Raw genomic sequence first — 15,000 nt, 5'->3', positions numbered from 1 at the left:
TGTGCAATTTTTTGTTTCATTAACAAAACCACATTATATATATCGTATCATATGTAATAATATGATTTTCTTCGTATTTAGGTACATATAAAGATTGCATGATATCAAGATATGAAATATCCCATGATTTGCAACTATACACGAACAAAATTGACAAAAACTGAAATTACGTTTGCAAAGCATTTCATGGGATCAAGATATGCTGAAACATAACCGAGCAACTACTAAAAAAAAAAAAAAAAAAAAAAAAAATGAAAAAAAAAATGTGAGGTTCCTCGTTGTACGAGTGGATTCGCGCTCGGCTACAAATTCGGTAATCCAAAGTTCGATTCTCGGCTCGGCCAACGCGAACCAAAGGAATCGATTTCTGGTGATTAGAAATTCATTTCTCGATATAATATGGTTCGTATACCCACAATAAGCTGTAGGTCCCGTTGCTAGGTAACCAATTGGTTTCTAGCTACGTAAAAATATCTAATCCTTCGGGGCTAGTCCTAGGAGAGCTGTTAATATCAGCTCAGGGTTGTCTGGTTAAACTAAGATATACTTAACTACAAAAAGTTGAAACCGTTGGAGAAGACCAAGCTATCCTAGGCTTAGCTTCGGCTTTAAATCGACATTGTGGAGCCATCTTGGCTTTCCTCGATCCTGGCCAGACCTTCCAATACCGAGGTATGGGTAAAATTGTTTCCTCCTTCCCGTTTGCGGGAAGGCCTTCCGGTAGTTGCCCCTAATTGCGCTACGACTATCTGGAGAGCGCTCACAGTTTTTTCCGGTGGGGGTTTTCCGGTTTGTGTTCGACTGTTTGAGATCGACACGGACTTAGGCAGAGTTTGTGGGATTCCATCTACCAACAACATTCGGACAGAGCGATATTATTAGAAATACTGCCCTTCTAAAGGAACAAAAATATTAAAGGGTCATTATTTCTACCAAGGACAGTGGTCTCTAAAAATAATTAATTGTTGATAAACAAAAAAATTTACTAAGTGTAAACTTCCAGCACACAGACACACGCAAACGCACACTACACACATACGTTATATATACATCCATGCATACATAATACATACGCATATATATATATATATATTTTATATATATATATATATATAGATTATATATATATATATATATATATATATATATACATATATTATAGATATATATTTATATATATATATGTATATATTATTTCTTGTTGGAAAGAAAATGTGCACCGTGGACAACGGAAGTTCAAACTTTTCATCTTTAACGCCCGCCCGTTCCTTTACACACACACACACACACACACACACACACACACACACACACACATATATATATATATATATTATATATATATATATATGTGTGTGTGTGTGTGTGTGTGTGTGTGTGTGTGTGTGTGTGTGTGTGTGTGAGAATCTAAATCGTGCTTGTCTGAAATTTGGATATGTACAGAGGCTGGATGTAAGAGGCCATTCAATTGCAAAGAAAGATGCCATAGAAGAAGTGGCGCAATCGGTAGACTGGTGTATAAGGAGAGTCGGGAGTAAAGTAGACTGGAGAGGGTCTATGGAAATATGCATCATAATGCACTTGTCAATAGGAATTAATTCGTTCTCTATCAAATAGCTTGGCTAATTACACCTCGTCAAAGCAAGGTGGGGAAAGTTTGTTGAATTTTTATGTTAAGCCAGGAGAGATGGAATGCCTTGATTTGATCTGGCTGAAGACAAAGTGGAAGTAAGAAAATAAAAAACTTCAATAGAAAGGAGGGATCAGACGTGGGGCCACAGCCCTACGTGCAAGTAACTCTTAAAAGTTAGATAAAAATGAAAAACGAGAGAAATAATATGAGAAGGGATGCATAAAAAATTGTAACGGTATACAAATTTCAAGAAGGTTTTGAGGCTGCGGAAAGAGGGAAGGGTTCAAACCCAAAAGGTGTTGAGTAACAGGTAGGTAAAAAAAAAAAAAAAAAAAAAAAAAAAAAAAAAAAAAAAAAAAAAAAAAAAAATTGGGGTGCTACCTCCCGATAAGAAATACTAATTGCATACAGAAATAAATAATAAAAAATGTTAGATGAGTTAAGAGGCATAAAAACTTGGTAGTAAAAGGAAGGAAACCAATTATTAAAAGGACAAAAATTTCAGGGGATCAATTATTCACTTTGGTAAATTCTAGAAATTTTGATAAACAGTATATTAGCAATTCAAATCCATTCTCAAGACATGAAGAAATAATAGTCCACAATAAGAGTATAATTGCCTGAATTGTTTTTATAAGTTCCTTATACACCAAAGGAAATTAACTTTGTTCTAATTTGGTCAATCTAAAGATATCTACAGAATTGACCGGAAGCATGTAATTCATTGATGCTGACAAGAAAAAAGAAATAATAGCTGAGAATTAGAGGAAAATTAGCTGCATTGTTTTTATAAATGGCTTATAGAACGAGATAAAGTTTCCATTTGTTACGAGGCTAGAGGCCTTGTAAAATTGGCTTAGTTTGATCATTTTTTCCCCCTCCAATCATCAAACAAACTAAATTGCAGCCCTCTAACCTCCAATATTTCTTATTTTATTTAAGGTCAAAATTAGCTTTAAAAGTACTTCTGGGCAGCGTTATAGGTACCAACAACATAGCTAAGTTTCATGCGTTGCGGCTAAAAGGTTTTTATGGGCCGTGGCTGAGGCTACCATCGGGGAGAAAAAAAATCGATTGCGCCAAAGAAAACTTCTTTGGCGCATTTTTACTTTTCTGTTAATACGTTTTGAGTGCCTTGTGATGTTTGAAGATTTTTAAATCATCCCTTTTGCATTTTTAGTAATGAAGTCTTTGCCAATAGTTTGTATACTCTCTCTCTCTCTCTTTCTCTTTTTCTCTGTTTTGAACAAAGAAGATTATTAATTTCTTAACGCATGCCACAATATCTCATTTTATTGTTAGAACTTTGGCCTCGAATCGTAAATTCACCTCCAGCCCATCATTTCTAAACTTCAATATTGCTATTGATTATAGCGGTAAATCCATCATCACCTTGCATATATATATATGATATCTATATATATATAATATAATATATATATAATATATGATTATATGTGTGTATATATATATATATATTGTTATATATATATATATATATATATATATATATAATATATATTATATATATATATATATATATATATATATATATATATATATATACATATACATATAAACAACCAAGGATTAAATTTGTCCCCATTGCCTTTCACTTCATTAAGTTTTTTAACCTCACATTCTTAAACATCCAAATTGGGATTTTCGTATATTTTCTTCTTCGTTTATAAATATGATCTCTCTCTCTCTCTCTCTCTCTCTCCTCTCTCTCTCTCTCTCTCTCTCTCTCTCTCATGGTACACCGCCATTAGAGGACATCAAAGAATGTGTCCTAAGAATATAATCCACTGCCCTTACCTAGAAACGCTTTTACGGAATTATACCCTTTCTCTGTCGAGATTCCTGGTAATGGTTCGCTGTTATTGATTCCTTTTCTAGAAATGTAAGGCATCAACTGTTCAGAGCGTTCGAAGCTTCTCTCAGTTTTGCTCTCCGGAGTGGGTGTGGGGGATTTTGGTGTGCACTGGTGGGGTGTGTGGGCGGGTTGTAGTGTACAGGGGTTGGGGGTGTGTAGGAGGGTGGGTGTGTTATCCCGGTTATTAAGGTCATTAATTAGTTTAGAAATTAAGTAACTGATATAGTTGAGGCGTTTATTGAGTTTCTAAAGGGGAAGGTTAACTCATTCTTCTAAATGAAATCGTAAGATATGTTTTCATTTACAAACAAAAATTATGAAAAACATAATTAAGAATATCCTTATAAAATGAAGAGAACTATATAAATAGGAGAGAGAGAGAGAGAGAGAGAGAGAGAGAGAGAGAGAGAGAGAGAGAGAGAGAGAGAGAGTTCTAAATTATTTCCGTTCCTGAGTGGTTAAAAGGAATAGAATAATTACACAACTGCTCATTACTGGACGAGCCAATCAGAAATACCTTAGTATATCGAGTCTTCAAAATTATGCTAAACTTAAACGACAAAACGTCTACCGATTAAAACCAATTTGAGTATTGCACGTAAATGCAAAGTAATGTAAGAGGCACAGGAAAGTCATAATATCATGAAAACGTCTGGGATATGATGAACGCAGGCAAAAAATACTCTGTTTCTGTAAGTTACATGTTAAGAATGACAACTGCACATAGTTTGCGATAGCTCTAGGTTTCTAAAGGAAACTTTTTCAGAATATATCAAATTTAACGAGCTCTGTTTCCCAATCGTAACTCTCGATATGTTGACCTTATGAAAAGAGATAATAGTATAATAGATAAAAATAAAACAAAATTGCGAATAAACAAACAACTCTTCTTTAAGTGGCGTTCTCAAGCTGATATGAAAAGAGCGTTGTACAAACAAAAAATTCTCTCTCTCTCTCTCTCTCTCTCTCTCTCTCTCTCTCTCTCTCTCTCTCTCTCTCTCGATGACTTACAAAAGAGAAGGCATAGAGTTAAAACTAAGCAAGAGTGAAAGTGGTAAGGGTCTTTTTCCTTTAAGACAAACAAACATGAATGTTCCTCTCTGGACATAAAGCTTGAATTATGTGCCTAAGGTCTAGGTTTACTTATATTCGATTGTACATATTGAGACACATTGTGAGTTCCGGTCAGCATGAGAAGTCAGTCACGAGCAGCTGCAAATAATAACTGTTACCTGAAAATGAATGAATAAATATGCATACCAATATATATACATTAGTAAACAAATAAACTACTAACTATATTTAGGTCGGAGACAGAGAGAGAGAGAGAGAGAGAGAGAGAGAGAGAGAGAGATGTTTATCACTGTCTCGTCAAAATAGGTACATACACTATTATAACGCAGCTAAAATTTGGGCCATCAATACCCACGAAGTAAAAACCTTCGCCTGACTAGGATGAATCTATTTATCATTCAAGTTCTCTCTCCTTCTCTTCCGTTCTGACTTTTTTCCCCAGCAGCAGTTTCGATCGTGCATAGCCTTCAATGTCTTCTTTGTTCAGCGAGTCTTTCTTTATCTTCTAGTAATCAACTTGCTTTTATCAGTTTTCCCTTTATTTACTTTTTGCTCTGAATCTCCTTCATTGACGTCTTTCTTTTACTCCGGCATTTTTGTCAACATTCATTCAAAGAAAGCAGGTATTGTCTTGCTTTCGGCTCTTATTTCTTGCAGTTTACCATTGTTTTGTTTCTGAAGTTTTACTTCCATTTTTTATGGACTGAAACCTAACATTAATTCAATGAAACCCTTCATTTTACTATGAAGCTTTTTAATTTTTGAACAGGTTCAGTACTAATAGGTTTCAGTGCATGAAACTGGAACTTACAATCACAAATAATTCGTAAGGATTTGAAAGGAGGAGCAAACATTACTTAATTTCGCATGCTGAAAAGAAAACAAATTAGATGTTATTTGAATTAACAAAAGCTATCGCACTAGCAATTCAAATAATAATGACTCATTTTTGACCGTCAAAGAATACCTTCCTGATGTTTGCTTCATCTCGTCATAGAATTCCTCTTGTCTCAAATTTAGTGATCAAATACAATTTAGTAACTCCATGATTATAACGTCATGACATCGTTATTGAAAATAAATGACACTCGGTTTTTGTACTGGTTATGGCATTAAGATAATTTTTTTTTCTCAAAACGTAACTCAGGCTCTTTTAATGAAAAACTAGCCCTGTTCCTTATGTGGTTAACTGATTTTGTATATTCATGTACCTTAATCTCCATTACATATGTTAATAAGCCTAGAACTTTTTTCCACTACGTACGCATATATGTAATATTATACAACAAATATATATTCATGTACATAACTCCACAAGCGCGTCTATACGAATATTTTAATGATGACATAAAACCTTTTCTCTTGCATTCAAAAGTAAGAGAGTCTTTTTTTATGAATGAATCTCTCTCTCTCTCTCTCTCTCTCTCTCTCTCTCTCTCTCTCTCTCTCTCTGTGTGTGTGTGTATTGACGTAAAATACCAATATCTCAATAAAATTTCGGACTTGGATACCTAAGGTTCAGTCCAATCATGATAACTTCCTTTGCCTCAGCATATCAAAGGTTTGGAGACAATTACGTTCCTCTTCCACGAATAGGAATTGACTGGGGTTGTCTTTGGATGCTCCATAACTTATTCGGTATATATGCATTTGTGTGTAATATTCTCCGTATTATAAGATACTCGTGAAAAATAATGTTTGTTCTCTGGTATTAATTTGAGCTTATATGTATAATGGTATCCAGTTTTATTAAGGTGTGTATTGACTTGTATGAATGATTTCATCTGCTCCTTGGTTTAGTTTCCCAGTTGTTGCCCTAAAACAAGTTAACGAGAAGAAGAAGAAGAATAAGACGAAGGAGGAGAGAGAGAGAGAGAGAGAGAGAGAGAGAGAGAGAGAGAGAGAGAGAGAGATAAAAGCCAGCGCCAGAATCTTTTACTGACCCTCTTTTTCTCGTAGATGTAGCAACTAGAAAACGAAAGAAATTGTTGGAATGAGCATCATAGGAAAAAATTACTATTTGTAACTTAATGGAATCCTATAGTGATTTGTTCAAATGGAGGTAAGACAAAAACAGAACTAATGGGACTGCGTGCCGGAAAGGAGGCACAAAGAACTGGGTTTATTTTGCAACAAATAACTATTGGAATCAGTAGATAGTATGCGCTTCAATTTAATGTTTATTAAGTCAGCATAGCCAGTAGTATTAATTCCACTGTCGGAAATTTTCGTAGGAAGAAAATGGGAAGAAAGGAGGGCTGTGATCACAATATGGGGTTGCAGTACTATTACCACCATCCCCAAAAGAATTGGCCTTGACAATAAATTATAATTCCTTTTTTTTATCTGGATAGGCAGGGGTTGAATCTCAATAAACCTACAGGGCAAAATTATAGTTTTTATTCCTTATTGGTCAGCCACAGGCATAAAGTTTTTATAGGTTTTGTTGTGATATGCATTAAGATCGGGTGTCAAAAAATGCTCCTAACGTTTCTAGGTAAAATCAAATTTCTTTTTCCTCGGTGGCTAACCTTAGACATAAAGCTCTTATGTTTAGGTTTTGATGTGATGTTCAGTAAGATCAGCGTTTAATAAGAACTTCCGAATGTTCCATTGCATGGAATGAAAGTTTTTTTATGTAAACACTGGAAGGTTCAGAGATCATTTTATACACTGTTCTTTATATGTATAAAATCAAAACCTAAAAATAAGTAACCGGTATGCCTATGGTTGGCCGTTAAAAAAAATATTTTAGCCTATCCAGAGAATAAAAAAAATCTCTTGAGGAACGTTGCCCACACGTTAGTTTTTCATGTTATTTTTCCAACATTCCAACAACCAAATAGCTCATAAAAATTCAGGGACGAAAGCAAAAAATTCCAAGAGCAATATTGAAAATTTAGTAAAATGTCTAACGTTGTCTGTGAGCGCTGCTTTGTCTCCTCAAAGAGCAGGTCATTTAATTACAGGGTAATTTGAATATTTATAAGTTCAGCGAAAAGCCATTAGCGTCCTATGCTAATGTTCATAATTGTATTCTTGATTTTTAGGAAACACTTAAGAGGGAAATGCGTCCAAAGGGACGTGTTTGCGAGGGCCAGGCTTCAATATATATTTGAAGATTATGTAATTATAAGCTGCCTCCTCCATCGGTCAGAGCCGTATATAATATATATACGGCTCCGCCCTCGGTGACCTTCGTGGCACGATGCTCTTGAGTTCAGTATAACGTTACGTTCCATTTGTTCAACCGAGTGATAGTGATACACCATTCTGTTTATCCCATTATTTCCCTACCCGTCTTGTAGTAATATATTTTTCTAATCGTAATTCATGTGATTATTATGTAATTGCATTATATAAGCTTATTTGGATATATTTTTATAATTGATCGTCTTAGGGAAAAGCTGCTTAACCCTCGATATGTTTACTAAAAGTCATCTTATAAAGAAGAACTTGTGTTTTTATCTTTTGTTTTCGTGTAATACTACGTATGTATCACTGAAACGAAATAAAGCAAATTTCTGTCTATCTCTGGATACATATTCCATCATTTATACATTCAGTATTATCCAGATCTCATCTCTCATCTAGTCTTATTATTTTAGCAAAATCTTGCTCCAACAATTACCATAAATCTGTTCCCGTCTTATCTTCTCCCAATCTTGTATTAATTTCATTATGTATGACGTCATCATATTTTCGAACCCAGACAGCTTTGCAATCGCGGAAAGTAGGAATAAGATCGCAGACTTGTCATTATGCATAGAGATATATATGGTGTTGATTAAGCTAAAGAGGGAATGAAGATTTGGTCCTTTAACTACATAACTGCGAGACTACATAGTAACGAAGTCTTGTCTGCTTATTATTGACTCGGTTTTTCTGCATGGAAATTATAGTGATATCATCAATTACGATTCATTGGAGAGGTAGACAGCTTCTCCTGTCTGGCATTATAATATCGTCCTGTTCCACTCATATAGAGGCATCACATAAGCCACGTTTCGCTTACCTACGAGAAGGTTGGCCCAAGATAAATTGTTTCTGTACACTAGGGCAGAGAGAGAGAGAGAGAGAGAGAGAGAGAGAGAGAGAGAGAGAGAGAGAGAGGACGAGCTGAAGGAGTGATATCAAGGGAAAGTACCCCTGGAAAAGTTCGCCCAGGCCAGACTGTTTTTGCTTACTGTATAGGGCACAGGTTTCCGAGAGAGAGAGAGAGAGAGAGAGAGAGAGAGAGAGAAATAACTGGCTCTATCATGTACTAAACCATTTATCACATATAATTCATGAAGTAGGGCGAATCGGGTATCAAAACACGTTTGCAGAATATATATATATATATATATATATATATATATATATATATATATATATATATATATATATATATATATATATGTATGTATATATATTATATATATACATATATATATATATATATATATATATATATATATATATATATATATATATATAATATATATATATATATATATATATATGTATATATATATATATATATAAACGTATATTTGTGTGTATGGGGTTCCTACTAAGGTTGGCAAAACTTTAAAAGTAACTGCTGTTTTTTTATGAAATTTAAGTAAACTTAGAATTAAAACTGAGAAATCTCCTCTTGACAGATTATAGAATATTAAGCCATATATTCTCGAGGAAACAATTTACGTGTAAATCTAATCTAGTTTAATCTAATTTAGTATTACTCAAGACAATATAGGTTTTAATCATGAGAAATTTCAATGTCAAATGCTTTTTTTATTTTCCCAAAGATTACTGAGTTTTAGTTGTTAGCATGATTTGATTAATATAATATTCAAGGAATGTAAAAGCAGTAAAAGTACAAATATTCTTTTTTATATCTTACGAGCGAAAGATTTTAGTATGAAAGCATCATCTAAATGAAATATGTCATTAATCTATAATTAATGTACTATCCTATTGCCAAAATAGATGAACTGTGATAACGTAATAGATAACTGAAGTAAGTATGAGTAAAGGGAATATTTAACGTGTATATATGAGACCAAATGAATGACTGAAGTGGTTAAAGTTTACCTAAGTTAACGTCAAAGTAATGAAAAAATGTATTAAGAAATTTTTATTGTGAAAGTTGCCTGGATCAGTGGCACGTACCAGAGATTCTTTTCCAGAAATTAAGAATTATCAATAAGGAGACCGACCAAAGTAGCTAGATTATTACCGGGTATTCTTAAGAGTTCCGTAGATTTCTGAATAATTAATAATAGATTTATAATCCTATAAACGTATCATTACAATGGCATTCGAATGCAAGCAGCTGTATATGAACTCAGAATGACGTCCCTTTGGCGTTTGTATCCGCCACGCAAGTTTGCATTTAATGTATTATGAATGACAGCAACACAAAACATCTGGTTAAGTGTATATAAATACATCGTATTATTTGTCGAAAACGTAAGACACACCAATTACTCATTTTTCCTTTGCAATTTTTGAATGGAGTCAAGTCTCCAATAGCAGGGTTATCATGGGATTGTAGATAATTAATATCGTCATCGACTCATTCCTCAAACGGCAGTTTTTCTGAAACCCAAAAGTGATATGTCTTTAACTGTTTGAAGTTCACAATGAAATTACAGAAGTAATTACACGAACCACTCAAATGGTGAAAATATCCGCAACGATGTCAATGTAGATACATTTTTAAAAATATATTGATATTTTTCGAGAACATGCTCGATTTTTCTGGATGTGGATATTTGTTCCTTATATTATGATTTTTTTTTTTTTCATACCATCTCTCTAAAGGTTTACTTTAAAATAAGTGTCACAAGGTTATTAGCGAATGACGGAATGTTCCATAGCGACGGCTCCTCCCATCCATTTTTATCCGGATCATTCACTGTCGTCCTTGACAAAGACCCCAAATTGAAAACAGCTCTGTCCAGGCTTTGTACCTGGATGGACTCCAGCCACTGCTGTTATTCCCGGGCGAAGCGTAAAAGCCGCTGTTAACAGACTTTTCAAACATGAGGCCCGTTTAGGATTTTTAATGGATGGATGGAATTGCGCTGCTCAAATCGGTTGTTTGGTTAAGCCGTTTCAGAGGGTTACGGATTTGTACGCGGAATCACGTGTCTGTTGCTACGCAAAATAAAAAAAAATAAAAGATATTACTGGATATCACATAACTGTTTTTATCAATTTTTTATGTTCTTTTTTTTTATGAAACGACGACCTTTGGAACTAAAGATTGGCACCAATTTTTTCATTGATTTATATCTGGTTAACAGTTAATTATATATTAGTTTAACTAGACCACTGCACTTATTAACAGCTCTCCTAGGGCTGGCGCGATGGATTAGATGGTTTTACGTGGCTAGGAACCAATTGGTCACCTAGCAATTGGACCTGCAGCTTATTGTGGGATCCAAACCACATTATATCGAGAAATGAATTTCTATCGCGAGAAATAAATTCCTCTGACTCCATGTTGACAGAGCCGAGAAACTAACTTCGGACCACCGGATTAGCAGCCGAGCGCGATAACCACTCGTCCAACGAGAAACTAATTTAAATCCGGTAACACTCCGGTTTTTGTTTTCCAATGTTGATTGATAAACTAAAGAATTATTGTTAAATGAACAATCTTTTCATATTGTGACAATTGATAAATAGAGTTCGTTAGTTATCCCCGACCTTGTTGCGAACCAGGTGGTATTATTAATATCAATGCACTGGTGGAAGCTTCAATAATTCGACCACGGGCGAAACATTCCAGAGTTTTGAAGTTATTTGCTATAATTTATTTTCTACTTCCCCCGAGCGACGCTGGACCAGGATGATATATTGGCCGCCGTCTGCCTGTTTGATTGTTCGCATAGCGATAATCTAAAAACGATGTTGATTTATTGCTGCGAAATGTTTCACGGGGAATAAATGGGACAACAGAAAAATTTTATTTTGATTTTTGGCAGGACCGGGATCCATAATATCTATCTATCTATTTATCTATCTATCTACCTATCTATATATATAATATATATATATATATATATACATATATATATATATATATATATATATATATATATAATATATATATATATATATATATATATATATATATATATATATATGTACACACATATATATTTATCCATCTATCTATCTATCTCCATTTCGTCCATTTCACTTTCTTCAATAAGAACCCTCCCACCCACCCCAACCCCAACCCACCCACCCATATGTTCCAAGTAAATGTTTAGCTTTTGTTGGAAAAAGCCATTACCCTTAGGGCAATGTTTATCAGCGAAATGTTTGTACATTCCCAGATTAAACCGATCATATTCAAGGTCATTGTGTGCTGTGGAAAGAAATGAGCTTCAAAGACTTCATTCTCTGTGAGTGTATCTTTATATATATAATATATATTATATATATAATATATATATATATAATATATATATATATATATGTGTGTGTGTGTGTGTGTGTGTGTGTGTGTGTGTGTGTACGTATATACATATACATATATATATATATATATATATACAGCCTTGAAAATGCGACTGGAATGTAGGTCGCAAAACGCTGGCCAATAAACTTTCTTATATGCCTGTTCCTTCGCTTCAACCTGTATGCATGGGTGTATGTGCATATATATGAGAACACCCTTGAGAGGGGAAGATCCTCTTCAGAGGCTGCTTTTCTGAAAGGAGGCAGGTCTCCTGTCAGGCTAGGGAAGCGTGCCTGGGTAGGGTCTGAACCACAAGGGTGAGGGCTCCCAAGGTGCCCAATGGTTGCTTCACTGGAGGGAGGCAGGTTTGCTGCTAGGCTAGGGGAAGTTTCTTTTTTTTTTTTTCAGGATTTTGATCTACTAATGGTAAACCTTGATGTAGAATTTCTTTTCAATAATATTCCTAAGGAGGAGATTGCAGAGATTATTTTAAGGAAATAATTTCCTGATTCACATTCTCATTTCAATGGTTTTTAACAAGATACTCTTTAGATATTTCTTATAACTGACCGTGCTGGACACAACCTTTCTTTCTAATGGCTTCTTGTACTGACAGGTGGAAGGCGTTGCTATGGGGTCACCGTTTGGCCAAACTTTTGCTAACATATCTATAGACTACCTGGAAGAGAGAATTACGGATGAATGTCCTTGAAGCTTCCTTCCATTATTTTACCGGAGGAACGTGGACAACATATTCGCTCTTTTTTCGGTATGAACGTGATGCTCACGCATCTTCTGAATTTGTTAACAAACAACACACCAACATAAAGTTTAATTGGACAAGGAAGCGGACAGTAATTGGGGAAATAAAAGACCTATACTCACAACCTCGAGATCAGAAAGGAATAAAGGAAACAGAAGATGAAATGAACAGTATCTAATGATTGCTAAAAGACCATTTTAAAATGTATACAAGCACAGCCAAAATTTCTTCAGTTTAAACAAAAATTGTAACGTCAAATCCATGTCATGAATCCAGGTGTAACTCCTACTGGTAAACAAAAATAAATAAATAAATAAATAAAGGAAACAGATGCACCTTTATTATAAAATTAGACCTACAGATATAAATAATTAGTACACAATGTGAACAGCGTGTAAATGCATACGTAAGTAAGGGTAATTATAGATATATACATATATCGATTATACAATCTATATTTTTAACCCAATGCTAATGCTGGAAAATCTGCAAACGATAAAGATCTACTGGGAACAAACCGTCATCAAACGGCACCTGGTCTTAATGACGTTTCTCTTAGTAAAATCTGTGCTTTTACATATAACGGTAGCATCATCCCCCTACTTATCGGCGACTTCCATAATCTTATAGGCAACATGAGTGGGGAACTTGGATCATTATGGGCGAAACTAGCGATGTTGCCACAATATTTTCTCAGAAGTTTGACCACTTTGGACCATACTGCATACAACAGCTGCAAAGAATGTCATCTCTGTCAATAGAAATGCTTCTTCATAGGTATTTACCCATTTGATCTTCGGAATGAAAAATAACTTAAAGGTAAAGTAAACGCGAGCAATGGGTAATGTATGTAAATTTTTTTACACACACACACACACACACACACACACACACACACACATATATATATATATATATATATATATATATATATATATATATATATATATATATATATATATATCACCAAAACGCCATTCAAGTTTGAAAAAAAATTTCAAGATTGGAAACCCATATCTACAAGGAGATAATCTATACTGACTAGGTATCTTCTTTCCCATACGAAAAGTAAACTTCTGATAGTTGAAAAGTGAGTCGTTTTGGATTTTCAAATGGCTAATCAGCTAGGTTGACTAACAACAATTCCAATTTGGTTCGGTATCAGAATTTCATGATTCCTTTGATAAACCAAACAATATGTCGTTATTATTAGAACGCGATCACGTTCATAAGGAACATTATGCGTAATGTGGCATATAAAATCCCCACTATTACGAGTGGTTCTGATTGAAATTCAACAAACTTAATCATACCTGCAGAGTCCGCGAATCAAACCGAGGTCTAATTTGCTATCGATTTTATGGGACTCGAAAGGTTCCCTAAGAAGAAATTAATTTCGAGAGCATTAATAGCGATTGCGGGAATGAATACAGTCAAGAAACACTCACTTGTGCAACATAAATAAATTTCCACTTCATGTAATCGAACCAAGGATTTTTGAGTGAAAGCAATGGAGCTAAAAACTAGGGTACACTTCCCGGACAAAAACTTGATCGAGTGACCCCATTTCATCAGACACTCTCTGTAGGTGATTCTTACACAATCATGTGTGCAAGCAACAAAAAATCTCTACAATAATTGAACCCAGAACAAGATCTTGAGTGAGGTAGAACATTAATAATCGCAGCTTTGATACGTCGTCAGTATATGCAAAGTTATGTTTTTATCAAATAACGATTTTATGGCTGGTATATCTGTATTATTTATCAACCCCTTACATCATTTGAATCTGAAGCAACCTTCCTAAGCTCTGAAATAATGAAATATGCATGGAAATGCTCTACATTCACGCGAATCTTTCTTCTGTCCGCAATGCAACTTTTATCTACAAGCACCCCAAATAGTGCATGGTCTCTTTAAATATTAATTATATGTCAAAAGATATAGAAAGTTTCTCTTAAAGTTTATCTTTTATTTTATTGTATCTGACCTCCCAATTGTTTTGTTTAACAGAATTACATGTGTACAGAGTCTATTTTTTTTTCTTTACACAGTACACGTTTATTTCCAATTATACAGCTACATAAATCTCATATAACTCCCGAAGGAAAGAAAAAATTACCTGGAGATTCAGGAAGGGATGGAAATCGTTTTTATGAAATAGGCTACTTAACATCCTCATTCCTCATTCA

Source organism: Macrobrachium nipponense, chromosome 2 (genome assembly GCF_015104395.2).
Source record: "Macrobrachium nipponense isolate FS-2020 chromosome 2, ASM1510439v2, whole genome shotgun sequence".
NCBI lineage: Eukaryota > Metazoa > Arthropoda > Malacostraca > Decapoda > Palaemonidae > Macrobrachium > Macrobrachium nipponense.
Note: the sequence above shows the minus strand (reverse complement) of the source record.